This window comes from Electrophorus electricus, chromosome 15 (genome assembly GCF_013358815.1).
Source record: "Electrophorus electricus isolate fEleEle1 chromosome 15, fEleEle1.pri, whole genome shotgun sequence".
In the NCBI taxonomy this organism is placed as follows: Eukaryota; Metazoa; Chordata; class Actinopteri; order Gymnotiformes; family Gymnotidae; genus Electrophorus; species Electrophorus electricus.
Window position 1 is genome coordinate 12,967,101 of NC_049549.1, and position 15,104 is coordinate 12,982,204.

Below are 15,104 nucleotides of genomic sequence, written 5' to 3' on the forward strand. Positions count from 1 at the left end.
TCTACCTCCACCTCTATTGGGTGGAGCTTGGTTGGATTTTCTAGCCTCTGTGACAGTCACAATTCCAATCTCAGAGACATTTACCTCAAACATTAAGCACTTTGACAGGTGAGGATGAGGTGATGTTTTATGTTGGTGGACATTTTGAGATCAGGAAATATGAGAACTTCACAGTAACTTCACTAAGGCCTCAGTAGGTTATGTAGTAAACCCCTACATCAGGACCTATTCAATGTACCCTCAATGTACTCTCAATGGAACCACGGTGGAGAGAGTAGATTTCAGGTACCTTGGAGTTCACATCTAGCAGGACCTGTCTTGGTCCCGCCACACCAACTCCCTGGCAAAGAAGGCTTGTCAGCGTCTTTACCACCTCAGACGCCTAAGAGACTTCAGACTGCCCTCCGAGGTACTGCGGAACTTCTACACCTGCACTATCGAGAGCATCCTCACGGGGAACATCACAGTCTGGTTCAGGAACAGCACCAAGCAGGACAGACAAGCACTCCAAAGGGTGGTGCGTTCAGCAGAGCACATCACTCATACGGAACTTCCTGACCTACAGACCATCTATTACAAGCGGTGCCAGACCAAGGCCAGGAGGATTGTGAAGGACCCCACCCATCCCAACAATAGGTCAGGGAAGCGCTTTCGCTCCCTGAAGACCAATACAGAGAGACTGAAGAGGAGCTTCTTCCCACAGGCCATTTAGGCCCTGAATCAGGGAAACTGATAAACTGTGGGGACCACCACCACCATGTGACTGTAAATCTGTAAATTTGTAAGATGGAATTGTACATTGTGTACATACACATATATCCACATATCCATATATACATTGTACATTGTGTATATATACATATTATATATATATTGTACATGCATTGTTATATATATATTTTTGTGTGATAGATAGATAGATAGATAGATGACATACTGAGGAGCAAGGTATTGCACCACGAAGGAGAACAGTGGCACAGTTCCAGGAATGGTGTGGTGGACTTCTGTGGCTGCACTCTTGCTGATCATCTCCTTGAGATCCTGATACTCCTAAGGAATGTGCTTAGTCCCCTTTATGGTATTACTATCATGCACACTGTCATACAAAAGTCTTTTAAATGTCATACATTCATATATCAAGGTGTGCAAAAGAGTCAATAATGCACAAGGAGATGAACAGGGATTTTCCAGTGGGTGAGCACAACTTGTTGAACAGAAAAGGGCCTGACCATGGACCTTCTCTAGAGCCCAGTGGGCAGCTATCCCCCGTGTGAATGAGTAGTGGTGAGTGACATGGATTAACAGGATTTGGAGGGCTCATGGAGGGCTCATGACACAAGCTGATCAATTAAACTCCCTGTAGCTTCAGAGTCTATCAAACCTAAAATAGACACATAATTTTTGTTCCAGAATAGTCATACTGGGACAAGATCAATGCTACATTCATTAGAGGCTGCCTGTGAACTTTCTTAGCTACTGGGCATTCATGGGATGAACCATGTAAATGACCCGAAACCCCACTGTGTAGACAGAGTACTGGTACAAGCCTTTATGGGGCCATAAGCAGAATTTGATTTTGGGGCCCCCAACACTAGTAGTTGTAGAAGTAGTATCATTAACATAATATTGGATATGTTCGTATGCTTGCTATTAACATATTTACTAAAAATGAAGCACTCTTGGGGGCCTCTTGTGACTACGAGGGCCCTAAGATGGTGCTTAGTTTGCTTATGTGTCAGGCCAGCCCAGGAGACCACCCAGAATGCGATTTCTGTTGCTATTTTTCTGAGTTGAATCTCATGCATTCTAATTCCAGGGACTCAGGGGATCTTGAGACTTTTTCTTATGTAGCAGATTAACCAGCCAGATAGCCAAGAATATTATTTGGTCATGAATTAGATTGTCATAATGGCAGGCAAATTTTTTGAGTACTTCTGTGAGAAAACTAGAAGTGTTATAATAAAGTGTCAAATAAAGTGAATAGTGAAGCAAAAACCTCTTACCCCTTAAAAGGTTTACCAACATGTTCTTTGGTTTGGACAGCTTAAGATCCTGGGAAACAACATGGAGACTCATCACCTTTTCTTTAGAGGTGGATATGGATGATGCATGGAAAGCAGTCAACGGATGTGTAAGAGCATCCACGATGGAGGTCAGTCATTCCAAGGGTTGATGTTGCAGGTGTGGCTGCTCCTGTTGTTGGTGAATCTGCTGTTGCTGCTGTAACAAGATTTGTTCCAAGCTGTCTGCTCCTGTAGATGAAGTTCCTCTTTCTGCAACATTCAGGGTTCAGGCAAAGACTTTTGTAATCATTCAGACACACTAGTGGATTATTAAGTAGAAAATGAAATAAAGAGAGTAACAAAGACAAAAATCTAACAAATAAAAAACAAGAATTGGGAATTCACATGTTATGAGAAATGGCAAATCACAAACACACAAAAAAGGTGTAAGGCTTTGTAACAAACAGAAAGACAAAGACCTTATATATACATGCTAATAATAAGTAAACCAGACACAGAAAATAATAATAATAATAATAATAATAATAATAATAATAATACTAATAATAATATTCAGGGGAGGAATAGCACCAAGGAATTGCCAAGAGTCCTCTCATTAAATATATGAACCTACATACACAGAACACAGATATGGATAAATCATTATAGCCATGGTGCCTCTGCATAAAGATTAAATATGTTAACATCATCAGTAATTATCTTCAATAGTTCAGTAGCTAAAGTATCTTGACTGTTATGAGGTGTAGGTTTGATTCTATGCAGTGGCATAATCAGAGAACTGAGAATGGCCTTCTAAGTCCAATTGGTCATGTCTTAACTGCATTAAGCACAGAAATTCAGTGGAATAGCAGTGGAACTCATTCCTCACCTGATCACTAGACATAAAGCATAGTAACAGAGATCATGTTTGGCGCCATGGATGATGGACAGTTTGTCTAATCAGTCTAGGTCCAAGTGAGCATGTGTATGCTTTAACTCTGTGAATACCCTAGTGATTCTAAGAATGTCCCCATGACTTGGCCTTTTTAAACAGATCCAAAGAGAAACATCATAAACTTGAACCTGCATCTTGACAGCTGTGAAATTTTCCAAAGCACTATTGTAGAGCGCTCTGGCTGACACAGCAACTGTTTTCTTTTTTATAGGCCTTTGCAATGCCTGAATTTAAAATGTTTAATTATTTACTCAAATTCACCATTATGTAAAGGGTCATTAGAGGCTCTTGACTCTAATTTGTTTTCCATTAATCTAACCTTAATGGGATGACCTGTGTAAGCATGGTAAACAAACACTATTATGAGCCGACTCCCTCCCCCATCAACACCACCAGGCCTGTCCTCAGACTGTAAAGAATTCATTTTCTCACGTGGGAGGTTTTGAACATCGGCTATGTCAGCCAGACAGTCTGTCACTTAAGGGTGGTTCCATTTTTCTCTCATCATACAAAAGAGTAGACATCCTGGTGCCTACATTCATCTACTAATCATTTATTATTCTCCTCCACCTCAGTATGCTGCAAGGCTTTTATTGATAAACATGCCAAACATTCAGACTTCTCTTATTGCAACTTTAGTAATGTTTGCACTAATAAAATACTTGCCAAATAATTGTGGTTGAGATACATACATTCTTGACAAATACATACTTGACAAATAATTGTGGTTGACAGATATTTCCTTGGAGGAATGATGCAAACTCCAATATTATAAAACCCCTTGGTTTTATTAGGTCCTACTAGTTGTTCTCAAGGTAATCCCTCGGACAACTGAAGTCGATAGTGTAATTCACTGTATGGTAAGAAAGGCCCTTGGTATTCAGCTGTGCTTGCTGATCTGTCATCATTACACTCATAAAGACCCAAGCAATCAGGCTTTTTTCCTAGAGCCACTCCAGGTACAGTCATGACAGCCAAGATGGTTCTGGATCAGAAGCAAAACGATTGCTTCATCTGTATTCAGCTCTGTCTTTTTTCATATAATGAAAAATTAATGTTGTCATATTACAATTTGAATCTATCAAAATAAATAATTTAAACTAATAAAATCTTTTTTCACTGTAATTATTTATACCTCAGTAAAACAGGACTACTATGAAAAAAAGGAATTATTTCCTGAGAAAACATATGTAAGATGACTTTTCTTCCATTACCTTCTTCATCAAAGATTCAACATTTAAATCATTCTAATAGAGGCTTTAAAAATACAGCAGATATTCCACTGTATGACTGTAAAGCAAAAAAGACTTATCACTGAGCCAAGCAGATGTTTTACAAGCAAATGGCTTTCTGATTAACAGCAGTTGTCCTCAACTGGTGAAATGGCAATGCCAGTTTATTTCCCAAGCTGTGTGGTGAAGATGCATAGTTTGTGCTTGTTTTGGTTGTCACATTTAATTAATTCTTTCCCTAGAGTTGGTCTGATAGCCATGAATACAGAATGCTTTCAGATTGTCTTTTCTATACGGACACTACGCCGCAATCATTTGCTGAGGTTTACATCTAGATTTACATACAGATAAATGCTTTAGAAATTGCATTATTGTGTCAGGCCAACAAGCATGGACTATCAGGGTTTTTTCCAGTCACTTTCACTTGATTCATCATGGTGCTTTTGTACAAATCCAAAATTAGATGATAACATGCACTATGATCTGATTGCTCGTTCCTGATGATGCCTTTGGCATTAGCATTTTCCAAATGCTGCTTGTTTGTGTTGGTGGCCATGTAAATCAAATGCATGAATTTAAACGAAAATGAATAAGATACTAGGCTGTACACCTTGTTTTTCTACAACAAAGGTCACTTTGTACTAACACTTACTGCTATTGGCAGATCACACACAAATTGATTTAATATCCCAGGAGTTAGTTTTGGTGTGCACTCCTGTGGAAACTATCAGCCAATGAGAGACGACTCCTGTCCTGTCAGATCCATGCACTTGTCCCTGTCTCTGCTGTCACTATCAGCAACAGCCTAATGCGTGTAATGCAATCTCTCACCTAATATAAGAACCCAGTCACCATAAACTGCTAGCTTCAAGTGACTGTTAACATTCTCATTTCTGGAAGTGGAACTGATGGGTTTATTTTTATGGTTGTTTCACAACTGCTGAAAAATCAGCAATTTATATTAATACAATGCATGCATTTTACTTCAGGAGCATAGATGCTACCCTTATTCTGTACTCAAATACATTAGTAAACATAACAAGCAATTTTGCTAATATATTCATTAAACCAAGGAAATGGTCAGGATTATGATGTTTAAAAATACAGGTTGGAATGTACAGAATAAACCACTGTATACTGGCCAAAGAGAAAATGACCTATGGAACTGCTGACATGGTATGCTCTGAAACAGAAGTAAATTATAGTAGAACTGAATAATCTTTATTAGTAATAACAAAAGCGTTATTATTAAGTGATCGCCTTATGCATTCCCATTGTGTTGTTTTATACACCTTATACACTATCGCCATGCAATACTCACTTTATGGTCATAAGCCTTTGATGAGATGAAATTGTTCTGCCTTCACATTTTTAGCAGGCTGCATATATTTGGCTCCCTATTACTGACTGCTCCTATTACGGATAAAGCCATTCTTTAAAATAAATCTCTATAGACCTTAAAATAGTGGCACTGGGGCTCCTAAATGAATTGTAGTAATATGCTGTTGGCTGGCATTCCCTTTGTCCAGTAGAGACTTGCAATGTTTTACATGGTCTCTATACAACAGGAAAGCCTGAATGTCACATTTTGAAAAACAATTTCAGGTTTGCATGTTCAAGATGCACTGCAAAGAAGCCAGGAGGTAATAAAATCACGCTGTATGGGCGTGGTGAAAATTAACTTGTACAAATAAAAATGGATTAAACTTAACCAAATATTAAGCTTTTACACTTACAGCACATGCACAGTTTCAGCACATAACCATGCCACACAGAAACCTCAATTACTATAATAACCATCCCTCACATATACTTCAGTTTAGTAGACAGTGAAATGTTCATCATTAAGAGGGCCTGTGAATGATATACTCCCAATCCCACATAATAGAATATGACATTTGCAAGCTTTAGTCTCATCTCAAACCTTGCAGGAACTGTTTCTTGAGGTGCTTTGTGCCTCCTGTGGAATCAAATCACCACACAGTTTAATATGTATGATTTTTGCAGTCTAACAGGCTGATTTGTGGGTGAGCAGTGGGTGGGGCAATAATAACCAGTTTTTCATCGATCATTATGCATTATTACTTGGGTACTGGCTTGTTCGAATGTTTCTAGGACAATGATATTGCTGGACCTTGCAGACATCTGTACAGATTTTACAGTTAAAATTAATTTTCATTGGACAGTGCTAAGTGACAAGACAAAGGCATTACTCAGAACCCTATGTATCTTTTGTCAAGCTGGCCCCTGTAAACTAATAGTGATATTAAAAACACATACATTTTTTCCATTAATTTCTTGCATAAATCTAAAGCAGTGGCAAGTCATATACATAACTTCTTGGATTTCTAATTCTTTTTTTCTTTTTTTGCTCTCTGCTAAATTGTGCTGTACTACATTCACTACTTTTAGGTAGGGACAGTCTTCTGAATTGCTCATTCTGTAGCCAGAGAATATGTGGTGCACTCAAAAAGGCTCAATGCAATGTCCATTTTTCTTTACTATCTTTGCTTTAAGGCAAAACCTTTTAGGGTTTTTGAAGGCTCAAGATAACCTATTTGTGTCCTTAGCTTTTACTGGTTTTCAATTTGATTCCAAAACCTAATTCCATTTTGTCAATGAAGATTTTCTTAAGTGTCATATGATCACAAGAGTGAACAACCCTCATAATTATTGACTTCAGGTGTTTCAGCTATGCTTCTTGCTAACAGGTGTATAAAATCATGCACATAGCCATGCAATCTCTATAGACAAGCACTGGAAGTAGAATGGGTCATACTGAAGAACTCAATAACTTTAAACCATCATAGAATACCATATTTGCCACAATTCAATTTATAAAATATCTGTCCTACTAAATCTGTCCCAGGTGAATGTTAATGCTAAAATTGTGAAAAGGAAGTGTATAGGAGCAACTGTTGCTCCAGTCACAAAATAGTAAAGTATGCAAACTCACAGAGTGGGGTTGTCGAGTGCTAAGTGTATTGTGCATATAAATCACCCATCCTCTGTTGCATCATTCCCTATAGAGTCCCAAACTGCCTTTAGAAGCTACTTCAGCTCAGGATCTGTGCATCAAGGGCTTCATGAAATGGGTTTCCTCAGCTGAGAAGAAGCACACAAGATTATGCTCACTGTGCAATGCCAAGCATTGGCTGGAGTGGAGTAAAAAGCACATCACCACTGGATTGTGAAGAACTAGAAACATGTTTTTTGGAGTGATGAATCACACTTTGTGATCTGGGCATCTAATGGATGAATATGGCTTTGGCAGGTGCCAGCACAACCCTATCCTTTAGTCCTTTTTTTTTTTTTACTACTATTACTACTATCCACTCTGTAGTAATGGAAATGTTTTCTCTGGAGAGGTGATTCACACTTCACTCTCTGGAAATATAGGTTTGCCAGATGACAGAACAGTGCTACCTTATGCAATGCATAGTGCCAATTGGGCTAGGACCCTTAGTTCCAGTGAAGGGGAATGTGAATGACACAGCATGCAAAGACATAGTTATATGCTTCCAAATTTGTGACAGCACTTTGGGGAAAATCCTTTCCTGTTCCAGTAAGTCTGCCACTGTGCAAAAAGTGAAGTCCATAAAGTTTGATGAATTTGGCACGGTGAGTTTGAGTATGAGTTTGAGTTTAATGAGTTTGGTCTGGTAAAAATCCAGTGGCCAGCACAGAACCCTGACTTCAGCTCCAGAGAACACCTTTAGTATGCATCAGAAAGTCTTATCATCTTATTAGGTCTTATCATTCAAAATTATTGCCTGACCTCACAAATTCTCCTTTGACTTAAATCTCACAAACACACCAAATCTTTTGGAAAGACTTCCCAGAAGAGGGAGAAGACTCCATATTACTCATATGGTCCAACATGCTCATATAGGTGTGATTTTCAGTGTCCACATACTTTTGGTCATAGAGAGCATAGTGAAATTCAAAATTAAAAAGAATCCATTTATATATCTCTGTTCTCTGGGATGATGGCCAATAGCTGACTGTAGCTTTATGGTAATGATCTATGAAAAAAACCTGTAAAGACTTGTAAAGCAAGCACAGAATTAGGGCAATAAAATTTTAGAGTAGCAGTAAAACAGTAAGGAACAAAAGATTGTAAAAATAAAAATGCATTATTTGCTTACAGGGCAAGGAATTTAGTAGTTGGTCACAGCAATAAATAATAGGAAGATATCCAAACCAATTAAAGGACAACTGAAATGACTGAACACAACCCTTTTCCATAAATCATTACAAGAAACCTAATTATTGTAATGTTAGAAGGCAAGCAGACTCCCTCTCTTGGCCTTATTTAGGTTTACGTATTCATGAAACTTATAAAACGATATCTCCCTCACATTGACTCCTCCTGTCTCACATTCACATCAATAGCAGTATTCAGGCATCTGTGGGGCACTTGTGTTCAGAGGAGTTTTGTCAGTTTTCTTTTGAAAAGTTCATATATTGATGAATAGTAAAAACTAAAGAAAAGTTAACTCTAGTCTAGACCTTTGCTGTGGTTTGCATTAATCCTGCTGAGTAAACATATAGCCTAGTCTAATTATATTCTTTGGTTATTTTATTCATTTTGATTATTGGCCTAGATTGCATGATATAGCAAAAATACTTAAAACTGTACTGTTTCTAGGTAGAAACTGCAGGTTTATCTTGCAGGTGCTGAGTGGCAAGTGGCAAAAATAGACCCCAAGCATATCTTTTATGCAACCATTACCATTGAGGTGCCACATGTTGCACACTGCTAGTGTAAAAGGTTACACTGACAAACACAGGAGCATGTTGCCTATTGTGTGCCATGGCACACCAATCAGCACCTTTACCAAGTGGTGAAAAATGGGCTTAACATATCAGAATGCACAGCTTGTCATTCTTTAGCACAGATGGGCTATAACACCAGATGACCAGTTCAAGTGTCATTGCTGGGTAAGGGAAAGGGAAGACTCCAATGGGCAAAAGAGTATAAAAATTGGATCACTGAGCAATGGAAATGCATCAACTGGTCAGATGAATCCAGATGGGATGGTCAGAAATTGGCCCAAGCAGCATGAATCAATGAGTCCTTCCTGTCAGGTGTCAACAGTTCAGGCTGGTTGAGGTGGAGTCATGGTGTAGGGATCCTGTGGATGGACATTTGGACAGTAGGGCTTACCTAAACATTGTGGTCGACCAAGTTTATCCCTGGCAGTTACCCTATGACAGAAGGATACATTCAGAAGAACAATGCATCATGCCACAAAGGCGATATAATCATGGTTCCAAGAACATGACAGTGAGTTTTTCTTTTTTCCCTGGCCTTCATAGCCGGCGTCTTAATCATATAAATCAACTCTGGGACAAGGTAGAATGGGCTGTTCAATACCATCTAATTCTATCTAATTTGCAGCAATTGTGAAAAATTATTCTGGCCATATGGGCCAAGATGCCTGCAGTGATTTTCACACTTAGTTGAATCTATGCTACAATTAATTGCTGTGGTTCTGAAGGCCAAAGGAGGTCCCACACTACAAGATGGGTGTCTCTAATAAAGTGGCCATTCAGTGTGTGTATCTGTTTGCATGTGTGTGTGCGTGTGTATGCGTGTGTGTGTGTGTGTGTGTGTGTGTGTGTGTCTGCATGTTTATATGGTTGTATGATAATAATATTGATAATTTAATGTACAATAGATTAAATTAACAGTAAAGTCAAATAAAGTTAAACTGGGCTACTTCTAGAATTTTACATTTCCTGTATTATGATGGTACAGTTCTCATCATATATCATTATTTTTGATATATTTTTATTATGTGATATTAATTGTTTGCCAATAGTTTCTGGACACCTAGCTTTTTAAAATGCCTTTAAAATAAATTTGAATATTTTGTAATACCTGTTTTAACTGTTTAGACCTTGCTATTACTGTTTGCATAAGCTGAATAAAAGGCCAAAATGAAATGACAACTAACAAAAATACTACCTTGAGAATAATGATATATCCCACACATTTTGTAAAGCCATTGTGATGTCAGCAGTAATCAGCACTCATGTTGCTCAGGTATTTAAATCATGTGTGTGGCAAAAGATTTTTACTATGTGCTTTTAAAAGTTAATTAGATCATTATTTAGTAAAGCTTATATTTCAAGGAAGAAGATAACAATTTTATGATTTTAAAAAAACATTCCAAAGTAATGTTTCTTTCTTAAATGAAAAGTAACAATGAAAATCATATATTTTAAAAAGGGGAGGTTTCCCCAACTTTTGATAGGCAGTGATTAATGCAGTAAGTACACAAATATATAATATAAAAATTTATTGACTGTTGGAATATGAGGAAAGCTAGAATTAATGCTAGAAAACATATTGCAATAAATTTTGAAATAAATGCCAAATATTTGTCAGAATAAGGAGTTTTTACAGAAAGTGTTTTAAATCACCATTTGCACTTCCACAGGGGAAAACCTGAGTCATGGTGTGTTTGGCTCTGACTAACAAAGCACTGCTCCCCTACTGGGTTCTAACCATGCAAACAAATTGAAGACTGTGAAGTCACACAGTTCTACTATAGAATTCTTTTTCATTTCAGTGGTGACAGGCAGGGTGGTGACCGCTACCACTCCCTTTGTCTTGATAAAGTTTGGATTATATTCATATATATGTGTGCCACATTACATTTATATGGTGGTAGGACCTACAACAGTTATAACTGCAAAAGGTGTAAGTTACTCCTTAATAACTTGTCTCTGCCCAGTCTATTTGATGATATGGTTAGGCAAATAGTGTCAATAAGTAGAAAGGACTCAATATAGAGCATATTTGTATTATTTACTGCAAAGTATTAGACCAAAACAAGTGTTTGGTTTATTCTATAAAGGAGGCAAAAGCAAAAAAAAATCCAAAAACCTGTTGCTGAACTCAGGTCAGGCTTGGAATTGAGCTCATGTGCCTTACATCCTGACAAACCTGACCAGAACTGATCTTAAATCACCAGTATGGCAGTAGCATGGAGCAGGTCAGTACCCTGATATGTGAGTGAGAACAAGATAGTATTCTAGAAGCAATAGGACAAAAGCCACAATGGTTGTGTAAAGGCCTAAAGTTAAACAATTCAATATCAGCAAATGCTGTTGAACAAAGAGGAGTGGTGATAAACTTGCAGCACACCAACTGGAGCCACACTAATGTAATCAGAAGTAAAGAGTAAGTTAGGTTTTGAGGAATACAGCTGAGATACTTCTCATTTTAAATAAATAGTTTCTTTACCACAGCTAAAATACTTCCACTGCCATTGCCTTTGATATTTATTGACTGTTATTACCTATTACCTTTGTATACCTTATAATGCTTGTTGCTACGTCTGCCTGTTTGTTCCCATTGAGGCCACCTTTTTCTATTTCAGGAGCATGTTCACATGAGTCAACAATCAGTCAACAAAGACAACCACACCTTTGATTAGTTGCTTAGATGTGTTGAAGACCAACATTAGCTTTTAACAAAAAATAAATTCCCCACTTGCTCTCCCCTGGGTGGTCTTTTTTTTCTTCATGCTTGAGTCCTCTACCAGAGACCTAGGAGTTTAAGGGTTCTCTGTAGTATCTTAATTGTTCCCAGGACTGTACTCTTCTGACAGAGATCTTGGATGTTGTTCCTGGAATCTGTTGGGGCCACTTTCCCAGTTTAGGGTCACAGCCTCTAGTGCTCCAGTTACCACAGGATCCACTGTTGCCTTCACATTCCACATTTTTTCTAGCTCTTCATTCAGCATTTGATATTTCTCACGCTATTCGTATTCCTTGTTCTTGATATTCCTATCACTTGGGATTGCTACATCTATCCCACTTTGCCCTTGGAACTTCCAGCCTGTACTAAGCATAGATGTTTCTGTATTCTGTGCCTACCACTTGGTTATGACGTTCCATGTACACTCTGCCTGCTAGCATCTTGCATCCCACTGTTATGTGCTGGATTGTCTCAGCAGCATCTTTGCACAGCCTGCATCTGGGGTCCTGCCTGGTGTGATAGATCTCTGCCTCTATTGATCTTGTATTCTGAACTTGTTCCTGTGCTGCCATGATTACTGCCTCTGTGCTGTTTTTCAATCTAGCCTTTTCCAGCCATTGGTAGGATTTTTCTATATCAGCCACTATTTTCTGGTGGTAGATGCCATGAATGGGATTATGCTCACATTATTGTTTTTGCTCCTGCTCCAGAAAACAGCAGTGGTAATAGACGTGGGAGTCCCAGGTGATAGAAACACCCAAAGAATAGATTATAAGAAGCTGGGACTGAAAAATACCAGGGACTGAAAAAAGATATGGATAGAATGTGGAAGGTTAAAACCAAGGGTATCCCCATTGCCCATGGGAAAAGGTGCTGTTATGAAATGCCCTCTATACCACCCCTACATGACCCAAAAAGCATCCGTCCCAGGAGAGAAAATGGGATGCAGTACTGTATAGCATACTGCTACAGGGTTCCTACAGTACTGTATAGCATACTCCAACAGGGTTATCCTCTATTGGAGGCATTCCTCTCCAGTGGATCAAATGTGCAGGGCTGTGAAGGGTGCCCCTACATGCATGAAAAATGGGTAAGATTCCTAATGGATACCCATCCAGTGGAGAAAACATAAGAATATTCCATATAGGTGCCCTCACAATGTGATAAATCTGATCATCTCTACAGCTGCCTTTCTCATGAAAAAAAAAACAACAAAAAACAACAACTCATGAAGTGCCCTCTTAGTTTCTCACTTCTAAGTGGGAAAACATGATGAAGTGCCCTGGCAATGAAAAAAAAAAACAGTCAAAAGTATGAGATGTACTGCTCTACAGTCTCCCTTTGTCATGGGATACTGTCTGGGGATGCCACCAAATACTTTGATTTTGAATCTGATTTGTTTAAATCTGAATTTACCTCTCAAACCTTGATTAAATTCAATACACATTGTATGGCTGTTAACAAATCTCTTCTGCATTTTGTGGCGCCTAGGTGCCCTTAAAAAATAATAAATAAAATGTAACCTTTTTTTCCCTAGGTGCCCTTCCAACAACCTGTTTCAAACATAACTATGTCACGGGTAACTTTTGAATTGATATATGACACAGAAATGAGTATGTGCACGCTCCCGCTAATGGGTGTGCTCGTTCACAAACGGAGTTAGAGATGAGCTAGTGTTAGAACTGTTACTTCAGAGTGTCATGTTACCGGACTGCGAAAAAGACCTATTCTCTTTTTTTTGTACAAAAGCCTTCCAGAACAAATCTTTTACTTTATCGAAACTGGACGATTACTGCATTCTGCTCTAATCAATAGGACCCAAGACGTTCGCGGAGGAGTTTATACTTTCAATTTTACAGTTCACATTGCACAAAGATACAGTTTCACCCGAACAGGAATTCTTCTACCGGTAAGAGGTTGGATTTATGCCGTGGTTGTGGGACGTTTTTCTGCTGCCCTTGGTTGTGCTGCGGGATCAATATGTTCGCGAGATAACCGAATAGTGTACTTTCCCTTTTTGGCATCGTTTGCTTTTCAAAACACAACAAACCAATCTTACTTCAATCTCAAACAGAATTAAAGGTGTATGTCTTAATCTCGTACGCTCGCTCTTAAATGCTAGTCTTTATGTGAGTATTACTTCTTAACATCTTATTAATTCTTAAGTCATTAAGCTACGAATGTGTTTTCCACGCAGGAAGATGTTGCGAATAGGACTGAGAAATGACAATCAGACCATGAAACTATTTTTTTTTTGATAAGTATTCCATGTTCCTGCGCTATACAGGCAAATCTCAAAGGTTCCCCAAGCTCTGGTGTAATTTACAGCGTGCTAAATAGATTGGTAGTCTATAACCGCATCAAACAAAGGTCATGAAAAGGATTTGTGTAAGAATTCATCTGACACTGTGTATTAATAGATTAATTTCAAAACAACCCTACTACTTCTCAACAAATACTGCTCTTATATGACCAGACATAAGTACTACTTTTCGTTTGGGGAAACTCATAACATCTCGCAAGTGTCCTCTTATATATTGCTAGAATTATACATCCGTGATCATTTGGTTCAGAATAGTTTAAATTGGCTTGAACGTTTAACGTATCGTCGATTCTCTGGCTAAATTTGTGGACTAACGGGATAACGCGTGTAATTCAGTGTTACAATAACACAGTGTTATCGTAATTCATTATCAGTCTGACAGATAGTAGTTTCTTGTACATTCCACTAAAACTGGAATGTGGCGTTTGAGTGGACCGCTGATAGCAACCTCTCTGGAAGCGTGCACACTGTCTTGTGTAAAATACGCACAGCCTTTCTGGGATTATGTTATCAGCGTTCTGATTCCTCAAAGTCGTATTTGCACGCAACAAAAACCAGGAATTTGACTACTTATAAAACGAAACCAAATCAAATGACGTGATTCTGCAAGGCATCAATACAGCAAAGCATTAGTGAGAGGGAAAAACATTATTGTAGAAACATTTATGTAATTTACATCAATGAATAATTTGATCAATGAATAATATAAAAATATATAATTTGGTATAATAAACAGGCCAGCAACACTCAGAGTGAATATGTTTACACACACACACACACACACACACACACACACACACACACACACACACACGGGACGGATATGTTTAAGAGACAAAAAAAAATGGTACAAATAAAATCGTACATGTGCTTTGGAAAGTAACTTTTTTTTGTGTGGGAAAAATACTCATCATCTTTCTTCGAAGATACTACTATATAGATGTTTTGCTGCCATGGAACTAAATATAGGTACATGTGCACATCCAATTATGAAAACAGAAAGGTTAGTGCAGTGAAATATTTTATAATGATATTATGAGTAATTAACTAATTCAGAAAAATCTAAAATTGTTTACTACATTTTACAGTTGTTGAG